The sequence below is a fragment of the Triturus cristatus genome, chromosome 2_2 (genome assembly GCF_964204655.1).
Source record: "Triturus cristatus chromosome 2_2, aTriCri1.1, whole genome shotgun sequence".
Lineage (NCBI taxonomy): Eukaryota > Metazoa > Chordata > Amphibia > Caudata > Salamandridae > Triturus > Triturus cristatus.
This window is the reverse complement of record NC_140582.1, coordinates 729,381,823-729,401,941: the sequence shown is the minus strand read 5'-3', so window position 1 is coordinate 729,401,941 and position 20,119 is coordinate 729,381,823. Positions and strand designations below refer to the sequence as shown.

The 20,119-nt window shown below is 44.5% G+C and overlaps 1 protein-coding gene and 1 pseudogene across 8 annotated transcripts in view; one reads left to right on the top strand and one right to left on the bottom strand.

Moving 5' to 3' along the window:
• FAT1 (FAT atypical cadherin 1) overlaps positions 1-20,119 on the top strand; it is a 277,803-nt gene that overhangs the window by 123,774 nt on the left and 133,910 nt on the right. The gene's annotated exons all lie outside the window — the stretch shown is intronic.
• On the bottom strand, positions 853-20,097 carry LOC146862717 (dexamethasone-induced Ras-related protein 1-like; annotated as a pseudogene).

Here is a 20,119-nt window from a genome sequence, read left to right as displayed (position 1 = left end):
ACTAATGGAGCCTATCCCCAAGAGGTGTTCTTTTACATTTTGATTATGTAGAAATCAAAATAAAATAGTCACATTTATAAGCCGCACAAAAAAGATTTTGATCAAGTCATGATAAACGTACTACATTTATATAAAGTGCCATCTCTGAGCTTGCAATGACAGACTAGTGTAAACAATAAAAAGTCTTGTGACTCGCACAGCATTCAGTCATACGCAGGGATGGACTGGCCGTAGCGGGCAACTGGCGTTCTTCTGGTGGGCCGGAAGGGTAGGGGCCGGCTTTGGACCAATGGGGGCCTTATTACCAGAGTCCAGTTTTGCAGCAGCATCTACCCCCTGTAACAAAAGCAGCAGCAGCAGTGTTTCCATCGGCACCCTCCACCCTGGTGCCTGTCCGAGTTAATTGCCAGGGTTGGCTTGCATTCCCAGTCCAGCCATGGTCATACGGTAGTGTTTTCAGACACAGCCTATGTCTAGAGCCTGCACACAGCAACAAGATTGCTAGAAGACTGTTGCCCATTCCTTTTCTGCTCATGCACGTAAAAGCTCTGAAAAGCATGTACAGTTCAGTTAACTGTTCTATGTAGTCCTTCGTTATACACATGTGCCTGCTACAAGGCCAGTGTTTGTGTCTTTCTGCCTGTGGTTTGCATTGTGACTTAACATCGTTGTCACTCTAAGACCAACTTCTCCTTATCCAAGGTCTCCAGTGGCATCCGCCTTTAGGATATTGCATTTTCATAGGAGGCATTGGGCAACCTCTTGCCCCCACAAGGATATGCCTTACCGAATCCACCTGAAAAAAGATGTTTTATCTCGACACATATGTGCACATTATTGGTAGGACACCATCTATCTGATGACACACCTCTCCTTGTCTTTAGCTTGGCAACCACCAATGGCCTTCTTGCAAATGTACATGATGCTGGAACATCTAGCGAAGAGTGCCACTATGCCATAGGCATCGCTGCCATCTTGATGTTTGTTTTCTTGAGAGATGACTTGTGCAGGATGTCATATTAGTGGACTGAGACCTTACAATGCAAGTCTGAGCTCCTCCCGCTCGGCAGCTTGGCCATTGTGAAGAGGGTCTGGAACATCTTTTGCAGCTGAGAGTTTCTCTTGGCCGAGATCTCTAAGTTCTTGTAGCCCTCGAAGCTTGCTGTCGCCCTTGTTGCCTCAAATCACCAATGCCACGTCTATGTTCTCCGTGGTCTTGTTCTTGAGGCATGACTTCAGTGCTCATCTGCTTTAGGTGCTGAACATCTTCAAAGGAGTCTTAGTTGTCCAGACTGAAAACAGAGATGAAGACATGACCTCTCTAAGCCTCCTGTCCACCACAAAAAGCATCAACAAAGCCAAATAGCATACGCCTGAGCTATTTGGCTTGGTCAATGTTTTTCACGCATATTGCACAGCAGCTCGCACTGCTGTGCAACGTGGCTTAAACGAAACAAAAAAGCTTTTGACATGGTAAATGCTGGACACATTACAACGTTTTTTTCTTCTTTTCTTCAAGCCTGGGATGTTATGCTACTTGTCTAAAATTTTTTGACTAAGTCAATAGATCTTGCGTAAGTGAAACCTATTGACTTTACTAGTGCCTGCTATTGACGTCATCTGCTGTGATGCATTGCTTGAAGTCTCAAGCATGTGTCCACTGGCACTTTTAAGTGTGCCATTGTGGAACGTTAATTTGCTTCATACATTTTTGATGTGTATGTCTTTTGAGCCAGTGTATAGCTGTACTTTGTATCCATCAATCAAGGGCTTGTAAAGGGTGACTACTCGCCCTTGAGGGTCTCGAGGTGCTTGGGGCAGGGGTTGCTGGTCCCTCTGTGTGTGGAGGATCACTCATAGAGCCAGGTCTTGAGGTCCTTCTTGAATTGGGTCAGCGATGCGGATTGCCTGAGGTGGAGGGGCAGGGTGTTCTTGTCTTGGCGGCGAGGTAGGAGAATTAACTTCCTGTGAGATGGATAACTTTTCTTCATATAGAGCAGGCCATCTCTCTTCGAGTATTTTCCTATTCACTAAATCACTCTAGAGGAGAGACTTCACAAGCTGAAAGGTGGGCCTTTAGTTTCAACATTGACAGGACTAAGGATCGCTGGGTGGACGACCAAGTCTTTATTTTTGCAAAGAAGGGAAGGACAATCTAGAAACAAACTTTGTCTAGATGAGCATTCTGTGCATCAGACTGTGCTACAACTTGGCCAAGAAGGTGCTGCTTCCTCAGGGTGTTACTACAGTTTTGGCTAGAAGCGGTCGTATTTTGGACATCTGCCAGGCCACCAAAGGGGCTTCCATCCATACCCTCACCTAGCTCTACTGTCTTGATTCTCAGTTCCTCAGTGAGGGCATTTTGCCTCTTCAGTCCTGCACCAGGTCTTAATGTGAAATCCGCTCCCCAAACCCTCTATCTTAGTGCATAAACTGCATTGGTATTGATTCAAAAGATGTAAAACCTGCAGTTAGAAGTACCCATCAGAAGAACAAGTTACTTTACTTTTTAGGTCTCTGCCTGACGTAAGCAGCGCATGTGCTGCCTTGTCATACGAGGCTTCTTGGAATCAATACGATTCCAGAAGCCTCGTCCCAGCTCCGCCTTCAGTGGTGATTTGTGCGCATAGTTTGGCGTCGCGAATTATGCCAAAGGCATTGCACCGAAGTCATGTCACTCACTGCTTGTTGCCACTCTGTCTCCTTTTACCCCCACCCACCGGGATTGGATAGTATACTGGCGGAGTTACACGTCCACTTTTATTACTCCCTAAGCACTCTTTTGTTTTCATTTTCAGCGGGGTACTAATCAGAGTGAACTGTGCCTGTTTGTGTTTGTATTTTATTTAACTTTGAAACTGAGCGCAGCGCCCGCTTCAAGGACACCGCACTCAGTGTTGAAGTTAAGAAATATATAAAGAAACCTAGCGCGGTGTCCGTGAAGCGGCGCTGCGCTGATCTTTAAATTTAAGCATTTGCAATGCAATCGGACCTATTGCATTGCAAATGCTTGTTGTCAGTTTGTTGTGCTTGCCTGAAAGTATGTGGGTGTCTTCTTCGTGTGCTGTCGGTGACTGCCTGGTGTGATTTTCTATCGTTGTCGGTCTGTCTCTCTCAGACTTCCACATGCCCGGTTTACCACCACAGACTGGCTAGTGCCGCTGCCTCGGTCTCGCCGTCGGAAGAACCGGGCGAGGTTGTGTTTTTTTTATTGCTTCCCCTTTCCCTCCTCCTCCTCTTCTTCATTAGAGTTTCTCCCTGGCTCGCACCCAGGGCCTCGTGAAGAGCAGTGACTGCGCAGCCCAGTTCAGGGAGGGAAGAGGCTCTGTGACTGCTAGGACAACCAATGCTCAGCCCGGACCGGGGCCACCTCCGCCAGGTAAATGACCACACGCCGTTTATCGCTCCCCTGTGCTGTGTGGTGGAGGGGGGTAAGATGGTGAGGTGCTCAATGCATAACTCCCAGGACATACTCTGGCAAGACCGTAGCAGGTGTATTGTGTGACCTTGTACAGATGTGAATCTCCTGTTTTACTGTGTTTAATGTTCGCTAGGTGCCCGAATATTTTGCTTAATTTACTCTGACTTCCGAGTTCTCCATTACATTTGGCGTTAGGCTGCTTCTACAGATATTGTTCTCGGGCTGTACTTAAATTGTCCATTTACCCTGAGGATTTCCTCTGTTGTCAGTCTCACATGCGCTCCTACTCTTTCATAAATAATGCAGCCAAATAAGAGATCCGCAATGGTGCATCCTGGGATGAATGCCTTATGCAAATGACGGTCAACAGGGTGGGGTTAGGTCCCTTATGATTGGACAGTTTATAAAAAAGGTAATATTCCGGTGAAAGCTCACTGGGCTTTAGTGGAAGGAGAGTGGTTAGGAAAGGCTTGCAGGGCTGGGGCACAGTGAGTTTCATGGTAGGCGGATGTATCTGACAGATAGCAGGCTAATACATCTTGAAGACCAGTAGGGAGCCGGGCTGGCTGGTGTCACGGGGGCGTGCCTCCTTAAAGGACAATTGGGCTGAGGCAGAGCAAGTCATGCGGCAAGCACTCTAAAGGACAGCTGGGCTGGGACAGTGGCCAGTGCCTCTCCAGGATGGCATGGGGGCGGGTCAGAGCAAGCCATGTCGCAAGCTCTCGAAAGGACAGCATGGCTGGGGTAGAGCTGCTGAAAGGACAGTTGGGCTGGGACAGTGGCCAGTTCCTCTGTAGGGTGGCCAGGGGCGAGTCAGGGTGAGCCACGTGTCAGGCTAGCGCCCGAGAAAGACTGGGGGACAGACAGCCACATATCAGGTTAACCTCTGTCAGGCTATATTGAAAGAACAAGTGTGGTTGGAGTAAAGTCAGTCATATGGCAAGGTCCCCTCGGAAGGGCTTCGGAGTAGCTCTACAAGGCCGATAGTGATGGATTCGAGCCAGGCACATTTCAGGGAAACGGCTGCCCGCAGAGACTCAACAAGGCGGACGGGTTGGAGGGGAAACCTGAAAGGTGCCCTTTTGGAACCTGTTTCTAATCCCGCACACTGCCTCAGCTGTGGGCGCCATGAAACAAAGCACCCCTCCTCTCAGCACAAAGCCCGCAAGTTGAGTTCACACTAGTAACAGGCATTGGTAATGCATTGGCTTCGCCTATGTGATGGATAATGAGCGGGTCGGAGTCCAGGACGAAGGAAGGAGCTGCTCCTGCCATTTTAGTGTGTTGACATCCATGGATGAAAGGCTGAGTCAAACCTGCTCAGACGAAGATAACCTTTGTTAACAGGCTAGTATCTGTAGAGTGCAGATTTATAGACACGGCCATCTTACCATGACCCTTGCCAAGTAGTCCAAACATTGAGCCCATGCGTTATTAGTGTGCAACGCTCTGCCCCTCCAAACTTTCAAGTGGCCCGGTCCATGCGTGAGAGAACCAGAAAGAAACTCCTTGTTCAAATAAAACCGCAGCTATAACAAAGCGTACTGTATGGATGTTCTATAACAAAGCATACGGTATGAATGCTCTACGGATTGATGCTTGTTGTAACTATTAAGGGTCTGTGTTTAGAATCCCGACTCTACTCTGACGCATTGCCTGATCCTGAGCAGATGCACATATCTCCCTAGATATAAGGCTTCTGTGGTTGGCTAGGAGCATACCACTGCCGCCCGCGTTATGTAGTGATACCAGCTGGGCTGATTAATCTCTTAGTCTGTTTCAGAAGTGTACATTTTCCCCATTTGAATAATTGGATTTTTTTCCTGCGCTCTTCCGTCAGCCCCACCCAGATAGGTGTGCGTTCCTCCTGAAGCCGCTGCTTCCAGGAGTGGGCCAGGAATGCACAGCTCCTACAACACCCGCCTTCTGGATATTAGATAAACTCATAAACATGTCACCGTTTTTGGATAAAAGAAACCGTATCCCGCCCCACTCTAGAGTGCTCATGAACAGTCCAGCTGTTCTTGAGTGAAATATTTTTGATAAAAGTTCCACAAATTGGAAACCATAACCTGAATCAGCCTGCGTTAGTATAGTAACAAACTTGGTCGTTTCATAAAGCGTGCGCGACACATTTACTGTCTATTGGCGCTAGAGACACTTCATTTATCCACTGCGGATGGATAGCAGAACTCAGATGGCCGTGACAGCATGTTACACAAATATTGGCAATGCATCGGTTTTCCCTATGTGATCAATAGACTTATTTTTATCAGTCATCCTCCGGGATGAAAGAATGAGCTCCATGAAGAAGATGTGGCGCAGTGGCCAGAGCTGCTGACTGCGAGCTGGGGATCCGGTTAGAGTCTCTGTGGACAACATCCTGGGATTCTATGCAAATCACTTCATCTGTCTGGGTGGTTAATTGTTATATAAATATTCAGCAAGAGTAAAAGGCAAAACTTGAAGAGTAAAAGCTGATGTTAAAAGTATTTTGCAGCGGAAACTGATGAGAAGAAGATGAGAAACGAGCATTGGTAAATGCAGGGAAATATGCTACAGCCACTAGAGATAGAGGGAAGGTAAGTGGCACTCTCAGGAACCAATGAGACCAAGGAAAGAGAGGAGGTGGGATGTAAGTCCCTTTTAAGTATATATTAAAAACAATAGATATGTCAAGCACAGAGCAAGCACTGTGCAGGCACAACCCAAATACAGAATTGAAAAGGCAGCCCACCTTTAGAGGTGGTCCTGCCACTAAAGTTAGAGCTGGGCTGGTATTGTATAGCGAAGCAAATGGCTTTAGCTTAATGAAAGGCGAGACCTATTGCATTTTCAATGCTTGTTTCATTTTGGGAACACTGTTTCTGGTGGATACCTTCACCTCACACTACTCACCGCGCGCCTCCTCGTTCAGGGATGGACTTCTGTCGGTCAGTCGCGTTGTGTTATAGGACACAGAAGTTGAATGCTTAACTTATGTCCGTGAAAAGAGGTCTCACCTATTTGTTTATCCCTTCCAGAATTGAGACAGATGTGCCATGGAGCCTGATGGCTGTATGTGTGCCAGTCCATGGGAGCAGTTCTATGAAAAATGTCCACATACAGTCTGGTGCCTGAGAGATGAAAAAGATGAAGAATATGTGACTCGTTTGACTATTCACCCCAAAGGGTTGTTAAGTATTTGGTTTAGCTGTGGCCAGATTAGTTTAGTCTTTAAGACGAAGTGCAAACGATTGATGGCAAGGTCTATCTAAATTCTAGTCGCTACTGACTTTAGGAGCCGCATGGTGAAAATTCACTGAGCCACAGGAGTGACTTTTAGAGTCTCGTGCAAAAAAAATAATAATAAAGAGGGATTCAAAAAGCTTTTAAAAATCGCCTGGACTACTCGCCACCTTTTTCTTTAACAAGTTAGCATTTAGCAGTAATCAAGTCCTTCAATTAAAACATCTTGGACGTGCAAGCAGGGACATTTTCATATGCATTTTGGATGGAATGAATCAATGGTGGTGCACGTTGTTAAAAAATAAATACAAATAGGCGAAGCCCTGAACGTTAGGGTTAGTGTAGATGAAAGCATAATGTTGCTCCCACAGTAGCACTACCTGCATATTGTCCTGTCCTTTACTTTTTCCTGCCTTTTGTTATATTTTTATCAATCTTTTTTTGTACACCGTGAAACTGCAGAATGTAAGGAGCATATGGGCTTAATTGACGTCTGATACGTGATAGGCCGAGATCAGTTCGAATAGTTATCTTGTCGTTTTTAACTGTTCAAAACAACACATAATAAAAAACAATTACAATACAGTGCAATGCTAACCGTACTGAAAAGCACGCTGCTTAGGCGGCAATAGGAAATGGCTGCTCCACCGACAACTTCCTAATTCAGTGAGTTTCGTCTCCCTCGCCTTTCCGCTGCTTTTTAAGGAAACTCAAGAGCCAGCTTTACTTAAACATCAGGGGAATTGTCATTAATGTGGCCTCATCTTTCGTCTCATCTCTAATAATTAACTTTAAAAAGACCGTCCTACCTTCGGGGTAAAGTAAAATGGCAGATTGAAGATGCGTTTCAGAGTAGATGTGAAAACTCGACAGGTATATTTTTCAGGTCATGCTTTCAGCTTCTAAGCTTTCCATGGTTCCTTGTTATTTATGCACGGTCATAGCCCAGGGTGCACTCTGATCTGCCATGCTGCCTTTTTTATTCTCACTTGTTAGTTTATTAATTTTCCAAACTCTAATCGTGTACATTTGCATTGACTTGATCTCAGTAAGACCACTGAACACCAATTAAAGGTTAATGGGCTTCCTGGGTGGATTTTCATCAAGAACTACAATTTGCTGAAATTGGGTATTGCATGGAATTGTAACTTTGCAGTTTATAAATCCTGGGGCATAAGGATGAGAGAAGAGTTTCTGATTGTGTCTGCTTTAAAACAATCCGTATTTGTCGATTGTGAGTCATGAAATCTATTTATAGGACGGATATCTCAACCCAAGTTTGTTGCAGAAGTGTCTTTTTTGCACTTCTAATACATTATTTTGTATTGTATAAGAAAATAGCGTTTTAGTTACTAGTCTGACTACGACAAGCGTCCTTACCTCTGCCTTGTAGTTACGTTATTGTATATTACGCACCTACATATGTGTTGCTACATTTCTGAAATTGTAGAGTTGTCTTGCAGCCTTGGATCTGGTACCATCTCATCAAGGCTTCCAGAAGGATTCCATCACAGACCGGCGTGTGTGTTTTTTAGTGACTTTTAAGAAGTAGGAAGCAGCGTGAGGATACTATTTTTTTGTTCAGTGCCAACGTTCTAACTGGGTTATTTGACGTTGTGTATTTTCTGAAAAGAGTGTGCCAATTAACTTGGTGCACTTGCTAGAATCTGTTTGAGCCCCTCTTGAAGTTTAGTGCAAATATCAGGACTTGGAAGTGGGTGGTACATGGCACGTGGTGCCAAAAAATCATGAATGAATGGCACCAGAGGCAGCACACAAGAGCCGTTGCTAAGATTTACAACTTGAGTGCAAGAGAGAGGGATGTATGTATGTTGACGTTATAGTTTGCCCACCTTTCGGAAGTGCTTACCTCTGAACATGCTTATTCTAGTGATGAAGTAGTGATTGAAGGATACTTGGTTCTGGATTGTCATGTAGCAGGGTCTGGTGATTTAGTTAATGTACTAATGCTTTGACTTCAGGAATCTGTGTTGGACCTCGGGGTCAGAAACTCAAATCCAGGTTGGTCCGCTCAGCCTTTCATGCTTCCAAGGTTAATAAAATGAGTACCATTAAATGTGTTCAGTGCTAACATGTTCCAAGTGGGGAATATGTGCTTTAGAAATACATGTTATGTTACATTTATAACTTGTCTGCCATTGCAGTTTTTTAGGTCGAACCTAGAGGCATGCTGTATTGAAGTATGCTCTTGAAGCCCCCCCCCCCCCACTCTCCGCCCCCATTTGTCATTGATTATTTCATTGCCCTTCGTAAATTCTGGCTTCTGATTCGTACATAGATTTGTTAGTCCCTCCTTAGTACTGTCTTGTCTTCACTTGTAACCTCCCACGATGACTGGCTCTTTCACTTTGGTTGTTTCGCTGTAAGCTTTATAAGTTGGTGAGCGCTATTTTCTTTAATGCTCTTCCCCTATTCCACCTACGGCATCGGAGCACCCGCCCACTTTGTTTTAAATTTCAGTATATTTTATAAAAATTACAGCTCGATCCGCTTCATAGCGGGCACGCTTATTTAATATATGGCACGGTCCGCATTCATTTTAGCGGCCGTGCCTATTTAATTATTTAATTACCAGCGCAGGCCACTTTCACTTTAGCGGCCGTGCTACAAAGCTTTTGAAATGATTTTTTTTTTTTTTTTTTTTACTGTGGGTGAAAGCCCTTTACGCGCTTTCACTATAATGTTGGCCTCGCCCCTTTGTTAAGACGCTGCTCACCGTAACCTGACTATGCAAGCAGCATAAAAAAAAAGGGACGGGGCACCATTATAGTGGTCACGCCTTGCGAGAGTTTAAGCTCTTGACATTAAAAAGAACAATGCTTTTTATATATGTGTTCCTTTTAAAAACACATAAATAAAAGGCAATGTCATTTTTATGCCAATAGCTTGAACGCTCGTAAATTGCGAGACCTATTGCATTGAAAATGCTTGTTTTCTGGTGTTTTGCTGTACATGTAGTGTTTCTTCGTGCTGTTAGTCAGCAGTCTGAGATGGATAGGCAGCACCTTTCCCAGGGCATGGGAAGATGAAGCCTATGTTTGGTGGTGTCTGTTTTACGTGTTGGGCTGCAGTGTTGCTGCATGCTGTCTCTGCTGTTACTGGGTGCAGGACTTGAGGAATACAGAATTTGCTGCAGGTGGAGGACCGGCATGCTGCACATTTTTTTATCTCTATGGTCTGCTTTTAAATCTGGAACTGAGCATTTCCACTTTACCCCAGACTGGAGGAAACAAATTATGGCCGGTTGTTAAAAGGTAGTGTTTTTTGGAAGTAATTGTGCACATCACTGTGCAAAATGATGATCTTAAAGAAATCCCAACAACCCTGTGGCTTTTTAAACCGATTACATGTTTTCATTAAAAACCAATGGAATTTTCCTGTTCTCTATGGAGAGTTTTAGTTCCTTTTTCCAGGGACATCTTAATGATTTAGGGGGCCCTGGGCCAAACGTATTTTGGGGGCCTCTGTTTGGAGCAGCTTTAAATTTATGATCCAATTTCAGCTCTTTCATGCCCTCTTTGGTCAGGTGACTGAAGGTGCGCAGGTACCCTGGTCCAAATTCTATGTGTTTTACATCTAATATTTGTAACACAGCAGCAACTCACTAATATTATTGCAAATAATCTCTGTGACATATGAATATGAGGTCCTGTTTTGATCAAAAGGAAACATTTTTATGGATGTTGCATGAAACATAAACGCCACATTTCTCTGCAAAATGTTTGTAATAGACTCTCAGTCACCCTCCTTAAAAAGAAATTGGAGGAAATGGTATTTGAAACAACCCGTTTAAGAATGATTCAAGGTCATCTGGGCAAGACTCTCTTCAGAACAGAGCTGGCTTTATCAGGGGCACCCCCTGAAAGGCTGGGGCCCTGGGCCGGAGCCCACTTTGCCCAGGCCTTCAAATGTCTCCGCCTTTTTCTAGCGTGCGTATCGCTGTACATTGGACCTGCGCCAGCCTAAAAGTGTTGCAGTATCTCGAATTATTTTCAAATTGTACCTTGTACCGACGCCATCCTTGTTCTGGAGTTGCTGTTAGTAGGCTGCTTCATAACGTGCATTGAAAAGGCCCGAGACGATCATTGTCTAGTGGAAAGATCAGTGCAATTGTCCAAAACCAATTTCTGAATGACTGTGATCAGTCATTATCAACTTTATACTATTTAATAAACAAAAGTCGTAAGCGCACAGTACATATTCAAATGGTGTTAGCAGCAAACAAAGTCACATAAAATCCCAATCATAAGCCGAGCCCCTCGGATGTCTAACACAGACAAATCCCTATACATACATCCTTCAAACTCCTGCTAAAAACCCTTCTGCAATCATTGGCTCGGAAACGCCGGTCGCTGCAGTCAGCAGGCGCGGAATGTTGGCCTAGCCCCCTCCTCCCTGACCCGCATTCCTCTCTGAAAACGGCAGGATTAGGCCGCTCAGACTGTTTGCACAGTGCTGCTCCGAGCAGAAACACTGGCTTGAATATATGACTGCCTGCAGCCTGTTGGTTGCATTTTTGGAGGATTTGTCCTCTACACCATTTTACTCCAGTGCCATCAAGGAAATGTTGGAAAACATTTAACCTCCAAGTTGAACCGATGTTCTGTTTCATTAAAAAACGACACTGGTGTTAAAACGAATTAAATGTCTCAGTAAAGGATAGTTTAACTTCCTTGTGATTCTAAGGAGGTGCATTTTCTTGTAGCCATGGGAATGATTTGTGTTTGTTGCACAGTAAAAACGTGGACTTTGAAACTCATTACAGGTTTAATGATTACTGTTCGCTATTTGCCCTTGAAGATTGGGCATAACATACAGAGCTCATTGGGAGTGTCTGTTTCGGGTGATTGTTGGGAGTGTGATTCAGACGCACAGGCCTTTCACAAACCTGCTGGAAGTAGAATGGTCCGCATGAATAGGTAGTCAGGTTTCATTTTCATTTACATTCCCCCGATATGAATGCTGGGAAGCGCCCCGGACCTGCAGTGAGACAAAGGAATCCGATGCTCCGGGGTGCAGTATTCTAAAGAAAACGCATTTGTCACCTTGAGCAAAGCTGACTTGACAGCAGCCTGGGGTCAGGCAAGGGGAAATTCCTGTGAGCGGTGTTTTATGAATGAACCTTGGTTTCCATGACGCTGGCTAGGTGTGGCTAGTGGGGTAATTGTGCACTTTATTGTAGGACAGATAAGAGTCATGGGACCTCCTTTGCGCATCTGGAACTCGCTCCCCTTTCAAGGGAAGCATCCTGTTTGCGGTGGGAGACGTGTACGGGCATGCTTTATACATTTAGGCGGCCAGATCCAGAATTCACGTTTTGAGGCTTATTGTACAGCGCATTAAAAGGAAGGTTTGTGGCGCTTCCGTTCGACTGCTCTGAAGAACGACAGCAGTCGCAGGGACGCAGGCACCGCTGCTCTGGCTGCGGTGGAAAAGGGCGTCCTCCTGACGGGTGCACCTAGGCAAATAAAGCCCATTGTAAAAAAAAAAGTTAACTTATGTTTTGTGTAAAGCTGATACCGGCTGGTACTGCCTAGCTCTTGGTATCTATACTAATCGCAGCTTTGGTGTCACGAAAGACCCTTTACAGCAAACACACCCGTTCCTTTGAGTAACAGAAAATGCTCTCCATTTTTTGGGAAAATTGTAAATGCACCTTGCTTTGAGGAGACCCATACTACAAGCATGGACACCATTACCCCACCTCATTTATGGGTGGCAATTTTTTTAAGAAGTACAACAGCACCACTTTAATAGATATTCCAGGAAGCATAAATAGGAGTGATTCCACTAAATTACCCTAAAGGAGATATCAAAGTGCCGGACCCAGATGGGGTCCCTATTGACTTTTTCAGAGACAGATTTGTGAGCCGCATTATTAGTCAGCGTATTGAGTGCAATATATGGTGGCCCCCTCTCTTCTGCTCAGTATGGGTCTAGACAGGACTTGGGAACTATAAACCAATGCCTGAATCTTCACCTTTTCATTAGTAAATGCACCTAGGTGAAGACTGTTTCTATTTAGCATTTGTGGACCATAGTTCCTCATTCGATTGTGTCAACTGAGCTAAATTATGTGGGGAGGATGCTTGAATTAGGAGTGAATCAACCCATTGTGCACCTGCTGAACATACACCATGCAGATGTAACTTGGTGAATTAGGATTGGCCACAAAGGCGAATACACCTCTCCTATTAAGATCAGACCGGGCGTATGTGTGCATTTTGGCACCATTTCTTTTCTACCTTTACATCAATTACCTTGATGCATCTTTGTAACATGTAGAAGCAGATACACCTAGCGTGGGTGCAAGACGACTTCTAGCTTTTCTATATGCTGAGGAGTGAACTGGATTGGGACTACAGAAGTTACTGGATAACTTTGTCCTGTTTATGAATCAATTGGGTTTGTCCATTAACAACTCTAAATCCTACAACATGCTTTATGGCTGTTCTCTTTGCAAACTAAAATCTCACCATATTAATAATACTCGACTGCTCTGTGTACAGATCTTCACATATCTAGGGGTTCCCTTTGATAATAAAGGCACCTTAGTGCATCTGGTGAAAGTGAGGCATACCCATTTTGATAAGTCCATTGCTCTAGATTTGAAACTTGATGGTAAATTGACTTCCAAACCTCTAGCTGCGATGATTGACTTTTACTAGGCTAGATGTATTTCTGGGGCCTCGTATGGTGCTGGTATTTGTGGAGTCTTCAATACTGCACAAATGCACTTTAGTGAAGATGCCTTTTTGAGAAGTTAGCTGTATGTTCCAACTAGTTTACCTAACTGTGCTTGTCTTGCGGAATTGGGGCTAACGAATATCAACATACGGATAAAATTTGCAACCTTAATTATGGCTCCCTATCAAAACAGAAACAGTACTTAACCAAGCTGTGATTACGGACTGCTTGTGGCTTGATAAAGCCTGTAATATTCCATGGCTGCAGTGGCGGCTCACAGGGGGAGTGCTGCGGGTCGGGCTGGGGTGGGTCAGGGTGGGGGGGGGGGGGGGTAGTGGACTCGGACTTACGACAGAACGGAGTGAAGTAAGTCAATAAATATATAAAACTATTTACCCTGCGCGTTCTGCATTGCCGAGTTGGGAGATGCAGCGCGTGCAAGGTGAACAGTTTTATATATTTATTTACTTTAATCCGTTCCGTGTTGAGTCTGAGTCCACTACCCCCCACCCTGCCCCTCCACAACCCTGTACACCGCCATGAAGCACTCACTCTGCAAGCCACCACTGCAGGGCTGACAAATGGAAAGGACCATGTAGAGTGCCCAAACCTTTTACAAATCTAAGAGTGTTAACTCATCAATTAAATCTGGTGTTACAACAGGATTTTTGGCAACGCTATAGAAGAGAGCAGAAGAGAAGCCGATGTGGTAAGAGAAGGGTGGCGACCCATCAAATTCTTGTGGCCACTACTTCCATGGAGCCCTATTCACATGTACTGTATGATCAACACAGGTACTATCTGATCAGGTTTTGTATCAACATTGCACTTTTCTTGGTTTCACACGCTAGAAATGTGAGAGGGAAAACGAATCTGATTCCCTGTCAATGTGACCCAGTCTGCTCAATCCACTCAAAGATTTTTTTATCTAAGCTATATGAACTACAAGGAAACTAATCTTAATTCCTTTACCTAGATCACTCAATATAAGAAGATGCAGTCCGGCCCTTTTTTTTTTACTTAAAACTCCTAAAGTCTAAATTGGTCTTCTGTATGATGTATAGTTTAATCTCAGCTGCAGTAAGACTGAAAAATATGGTGGGCAAGTAACAGAGTATGTGTACGTTTTTGTGGACATGACTGTTACTTTAATCAATGCTACGGTTTATGTATTACTTGTGAGTGTGTGAGAGCCAGTTTGACCAGATGTTAAATGCCCATGACTCTTCTCCTTTTTGTTGATAGGACATTTTTAGTTTCATGCACAAATCACTTTATGGCCTGATTTTTTTTTTTTAAATGTGTAAAATTATTCAGATTTGCTGCTACATCATGTTTAGATCAGACCTAGATTATTGGTAATGTTTATGCTTTAACCAGTCTGTATGGATTTTTTCAACTTTTGTAATGTGATTATCTGCTTTAATGATTTTAAATGGAATTTTCTATTTTTTTTTTGTTTTTTTAAACATAATACAAATACATTGATTGTTTTAATGATACGTTTTAGTATCCTTGAATACTGTAGCAAAACAACCCAATGACTGCACACTAACACATTCAACTAAACGCTGGAACCCTCTTAAATATTTAACTATGCTTAACGTCCTAACTAACCTTCTTTTCAACATTCAAAAATGCATCAAGGTTACCCTTTACCTTATGTCAAGGAGAATGAATGGGGAGCGATGTATAGGATGCAGGGTGTGTAGTGACACTTGCGCAACCTTTGAAATCCCTGCCACTTGCCAACCCAAGGATCCAGGGGTGAGTGGTCATGCTTCCCCATTTTTCTACTTTTCCCCTCCATCACCCTTCATGGTCCGAGTCACCTGTGATATTACCTAAGATATGAAACATAGAACGTCAAATGAACTATTGTGAGAGATGACAGTCTTCCTATAATTAGCCATCTCTTATAAATGGATTGGACTTGCCTTGTAAACTGTTGCTTCAGTCTGTCCTCCAACCTTGTTTAAGAGCGGTCAGTGTCTGGTTCTTATTGGACAGTACACTTGCATAATAACTATACACTATGCTGTCAGTGGCTGTAATTTTTTACAGGCATTGAACACCTCTTACTAACCATACCTACTGCGGTCCACATATCTTAAGAAGTGGGGAACATATCCCTTTTAACAAAGTGTAAGTTTTCCCAAGTCCACTGTGGGACTGATAATCTCTTACTCTTAAGGGTCCCCTTTGTGCAGCGGGGCAACACTTGCCTTGTTTTTCGGTTCTTGCTTCCAAACAGCGTGTTCGAACTGTCATCAGCCAACGTGTTGTAGCCAGTACACATTTAATTTACACTTAGAGTTGATTTTGGGTCCGCCCGCTTCAACCGTTGACATAGAGTATTATCTTTCAGCCACTGAGTTCGGACATTGGCATTCACGTTGTAGATCAGCCTGCAGTTGATTGGTCCTTTTAGGTCCTGCTTTATGACCCTCTGCCAGTGTTTGCAATGTAGTGGATGCTCTCTCTGTGGCACAACCCTTCTCCCTTTGTCTCCTGATCTCCACTCTTTCTTCTTTCCCACTCCCCTCCACTCGCTGCTTGCTTTTTGTGAGCCTCATTCTTCGTGCCCATTGCTCTGAGGCCAGTGCTTTTGGTGCGACCATCAACATCAGAGGGTTATGCTTGTGCCTGCTCCAGCTTTGACATTTTTGAGTCGCCTGCTGGTATTGCATAGACATTTGTAAAGGCAATACCGGCAAGTGGCTGTCTTCAAATGGTACTAATTAACACTTGTACCATTCCAAATTGACAGTCATGTTTTGTGTAGACACAGTAGAAAGGCATCTTGAAATGACCGTTCATTTTAATACTTTACCTTTCCTAGATATCGATCGTGCAACTGGACGACCATGTTGGAATAGTGCAAGGACAAACAAAAATACCATTGCAGGACCATTTGCTTGTGTTTCTGCTGCATTTTAACCAGCATTCGCTAAGGCAGTCCTCGCATGTGGCAGCATGACAGATTAAAACACACCCAAAAAATAAATTGACAAAACCAATAATCCATGTGAAGCATATTGGCTCTGCCTGTGCTGGTGTTATTTTGAGTGCCGTCATTTCTCCTTCTCAAGAGAGAGCACCAATACTTGGAGCACGGCATTAGACCTTCTATGGGCAGGTCATGGATGATGTATGCCTTCTAGCCCAAGTGGTCTCGATCACGGGTAGACAGGGCAGCAGCCCTCTGACGGTCCAATAAACCATTGAAATGTGCCATTAATCCCCGGATCCCGTCTCGCTGTCTCGCTCACACACTCTCTCAATCTTAAGTGTCACCAGCAGCAACGCAGGCATAAACAAAGGGAGTGAGTGAGGACTGTTTATTGGTGGGTCAGTAAGGTGCTGTTGTAGAGCAGACAAAACGTCTGGGCTGTCCTGAGAAGAGGTCCAGTATTTATACAGTGGCCAGCTAGTTTGAGTTGTTTTTCTTTTTCTCTGGTTTCTTTTTGTCTTTGTTTGTGGAACAGAGGATAGAGGCCTGGAATGTTACTCTTTATCACACAGCTTTAACGTGTCCTGGAGCAGAGAGACGTGGCTGCAAAGAGAACAGGGGAGCTGTATGAATAGAGCAATCCTCTTACTGTCTATGGTTATTCGGGAACGTTAGGAATGTGCCCAGAGCGCCTTATAATTTTTTCATACTCTTCCGCTGCTGCTATTTAAGGCCGGAATTTGAAAAATGTGTAAACCTTTTACATAATGAAACATAAAATAGAGCAGTGTACAGATCGTTCTACTTTCAATAATGTGATAATAGTAAAGTGAGAAGAGCGGTCGTCTAGTGGCCAGGCCGCCGTCTTTGACACTTTGAAACTGGGGGAAATGTGCTTCGGCCTTTGCCCGACAATGACATCCTGGCCATGCCACTGAATAACCAGGTCTTAAAAAAAGTGTGTAAAAGGCAATTTTGTAAATATGTGAAATGTAATTGTGTAATTTAAAGATGCAAGTCGCCTCTTGGGGTGTGCGACCATGTATCGTCTGCCAGAAACCCCTGTCCTGTGCAACTCTCGGTTTGCAAACAAAGCAAATATGTATCAAATTAAAGTAGTGGCCAGGCAGTAGAGCCACATCAGGCAGTAAAGTGCACTTCATTTGAGGCGGATCAGATGAATGTCCTCATTCGCGGTGCACGCAGCAAAACGAATGACCGGACCCCCCTATGCCCCCCCCCCCCCCCCCCCTGTATACTATCGTCGGCAGAAAGATAATGTGCCAGAGACTTTGAACGGATCAAAAGAGGAAGAGGGCTGATCGAAATATCCTGATATATGTATTTTTCTTTTATGATGAATGTTTTGGAAACCATGCGGCTGGGGAAGGGCACTCGCACACCCCTGGCTTCAGCTGTCCCAAGTGTACAGTTTAAGCTAAAAAATAAAAAAAGACCAAGCCTAGTTATTTTTTTTTTTTCTTCTGTTCAAATGTTAAGACTCCCCTGTGTTACACTAGAAATATTGTTTGGATTTAACCATTGGTGGTCTACAGGCTTCCGTATTCAGCTCCACAATCCACGTAAATAAGGGAGGCTTCTTCATGGCTCTAGTTCTTTTCAGTGTGCTTAAAAAGGGCCCGCTGCCTCGAAAGTGACCCAGTGAGGCTGTGATGAACTGACTGATGAAAACACAGACATTTAAATCCGAGTGTGACTCGTACACCAGCACTTCTATGTCCCATCTTTTGTTTTGCTCAAAACAGATACGTTTATGAGTCAAGCCAACTCATTTTGATACAGCTGTATACTAGAAGTATAAGATCCATTAGGTTATAATTTTATTTCTGATGGATACTTCTACCCGCAGATTTCTCACCTCTTAAATCCTGCCAGACTGAATGCAGAAACTGTAAGAGCTCTACTGTGCCACAGGGTCCTCAAACTGCACTTCACTGGAAAAGAAACCATGTCGAGTCTCTTCACGGAGATTCTATGCTTTACCTCCCCTTAATGATTCCCTGACGGGCTGCACTTTAGTTACGTGGAAGAAACTAGCGTCTGCACCGACTTTCAGTCACCAGGTTGTACACAGTCATTGTCCTGCTTCTGGAGATCTGAATTTCTTAGCAGCTCACCCCTCTCGTGAGACCCCTGTGGGGCAGGCATCTACAACTCCAAAAACAAAACCCTAAGCCTACTTGTACATCTCAGACTGAAACAGTGGGCAAGAAAGCCTTCTCTTCAGCAAGGACAATTTATGCAGCTTGCCTTTCAGCCCTATACTCACTTGTTTGTGTGGATGGCTTAGATGGTTGTTTCTAATCTTCCTAACCACGTCTGTTTCTCTGTATTACTTCACAAATCTTGTGCTTGATGGACAGAATGCATCAAAGCATATATATTCTGATCTGGAAGACAGTCACTCACACACTCATCACCAGAAGACTGGACTAGGGAAATGCCCTCTACGCCGGAATCAGCAAATCTCTCCATCACAAACTCTAGAACGTCGCAGCCAGACTAGTCCTCCACATCCCATGACACAATCACAGCACCCCGGAGACCTCCACTGGCTCCTGTCGAAAAAAAGTGACCTTCAAGCTGCTCACACGTGTTTGCATAGCCCTCCACAACACCAGCCCCCAATACCTCAACGGAAGAATTTTCTTCCATGACCCCAGGTGAAACGTCCCCTCTGCCGACCTCGCCCTGGCCGAAATCATCCGCGCAGCCAGAACAGGGAGGCAGATACTTCTCTTACATAGCGGCCAAGACCTGGAACGAACTCCCCCTCCGCATCAGACGAAGCCCCACGCTGCAAGCCTTCAGAAAGGTATTCAAGGCCTGGCTCTTGGGATGACCTCCAAGCTGCCCAAACCCCTCTCGCCCCCAAGCACCTTGAGACCCTTACGGGTGAGTAGTGCACTCTATAAATCCCTCATCGATCGATTAATTGATTTGGCTGTGGTTGGCATGGTTACTGATCTATGGGTTCCTCAGGCGACATACGCAGTCATGCCTGTCTTTAATGGATGTTTCCCTTGATGGCTCCTGCCTTTGTCGACAAGGCACACTCCGCTCTGGATTACTTTAAACAAGTATAGGCGCTGGCTGGATATTTGGACCTGATCTCCTGGCACAGCAATTCCGTCATCAGTAAGTATCCCAAAATCAGGCATTATTCCTAAGGCATACACCTTTGGAGATGTCTGCCCTCTCAGCTGGTTCAGCTACCCAATGTTGTTTTTGGGCATACAAAGGGTAGGGTGGTTCCAATTGCTGTAAAGTCCTCTCCTATTCTGGACCTTCACATTCTCAACTCCTCCCTTCGCAAGAAAATGTTCAAGATTCTGTTGTTTGCTCAGGTACTTCTGGTTTTGGAGCATGCCGACTGGATAGGATCCATTGACCTGCAGAAAGCGTACTTTCATGTATCGATCCAGCAGTTGTAGAAGAAGTACCTGCAGTTGGTAGTGGGCTCCAGCCACTAGCAATTCACGGTCTTGTCATTTGGACTGACTTCAGTGCCTTGTATTTATGAAAGTGATATCTGTGCTGAAGGGCAAGGGTCTCTATATTCCTGTATCTCAACTGGCTGCTGAAGGCATCTTCTCAGCTGGTGGTATTAAACCTTATTCAGTCCTATGTCTGCCTGTTCTTTGACGTGAGGTTTTCTGTTGATCTCTTGCTCACAGTTCCAGCCATCCACAGAAGCCTCGGGTTGTGCCAGATGCCTTTCATTTTCTTTCGCATGGTCATCCGCTTCTGTATGTTCCATCTTCATCCTCACCCACCATGTAGAAAAC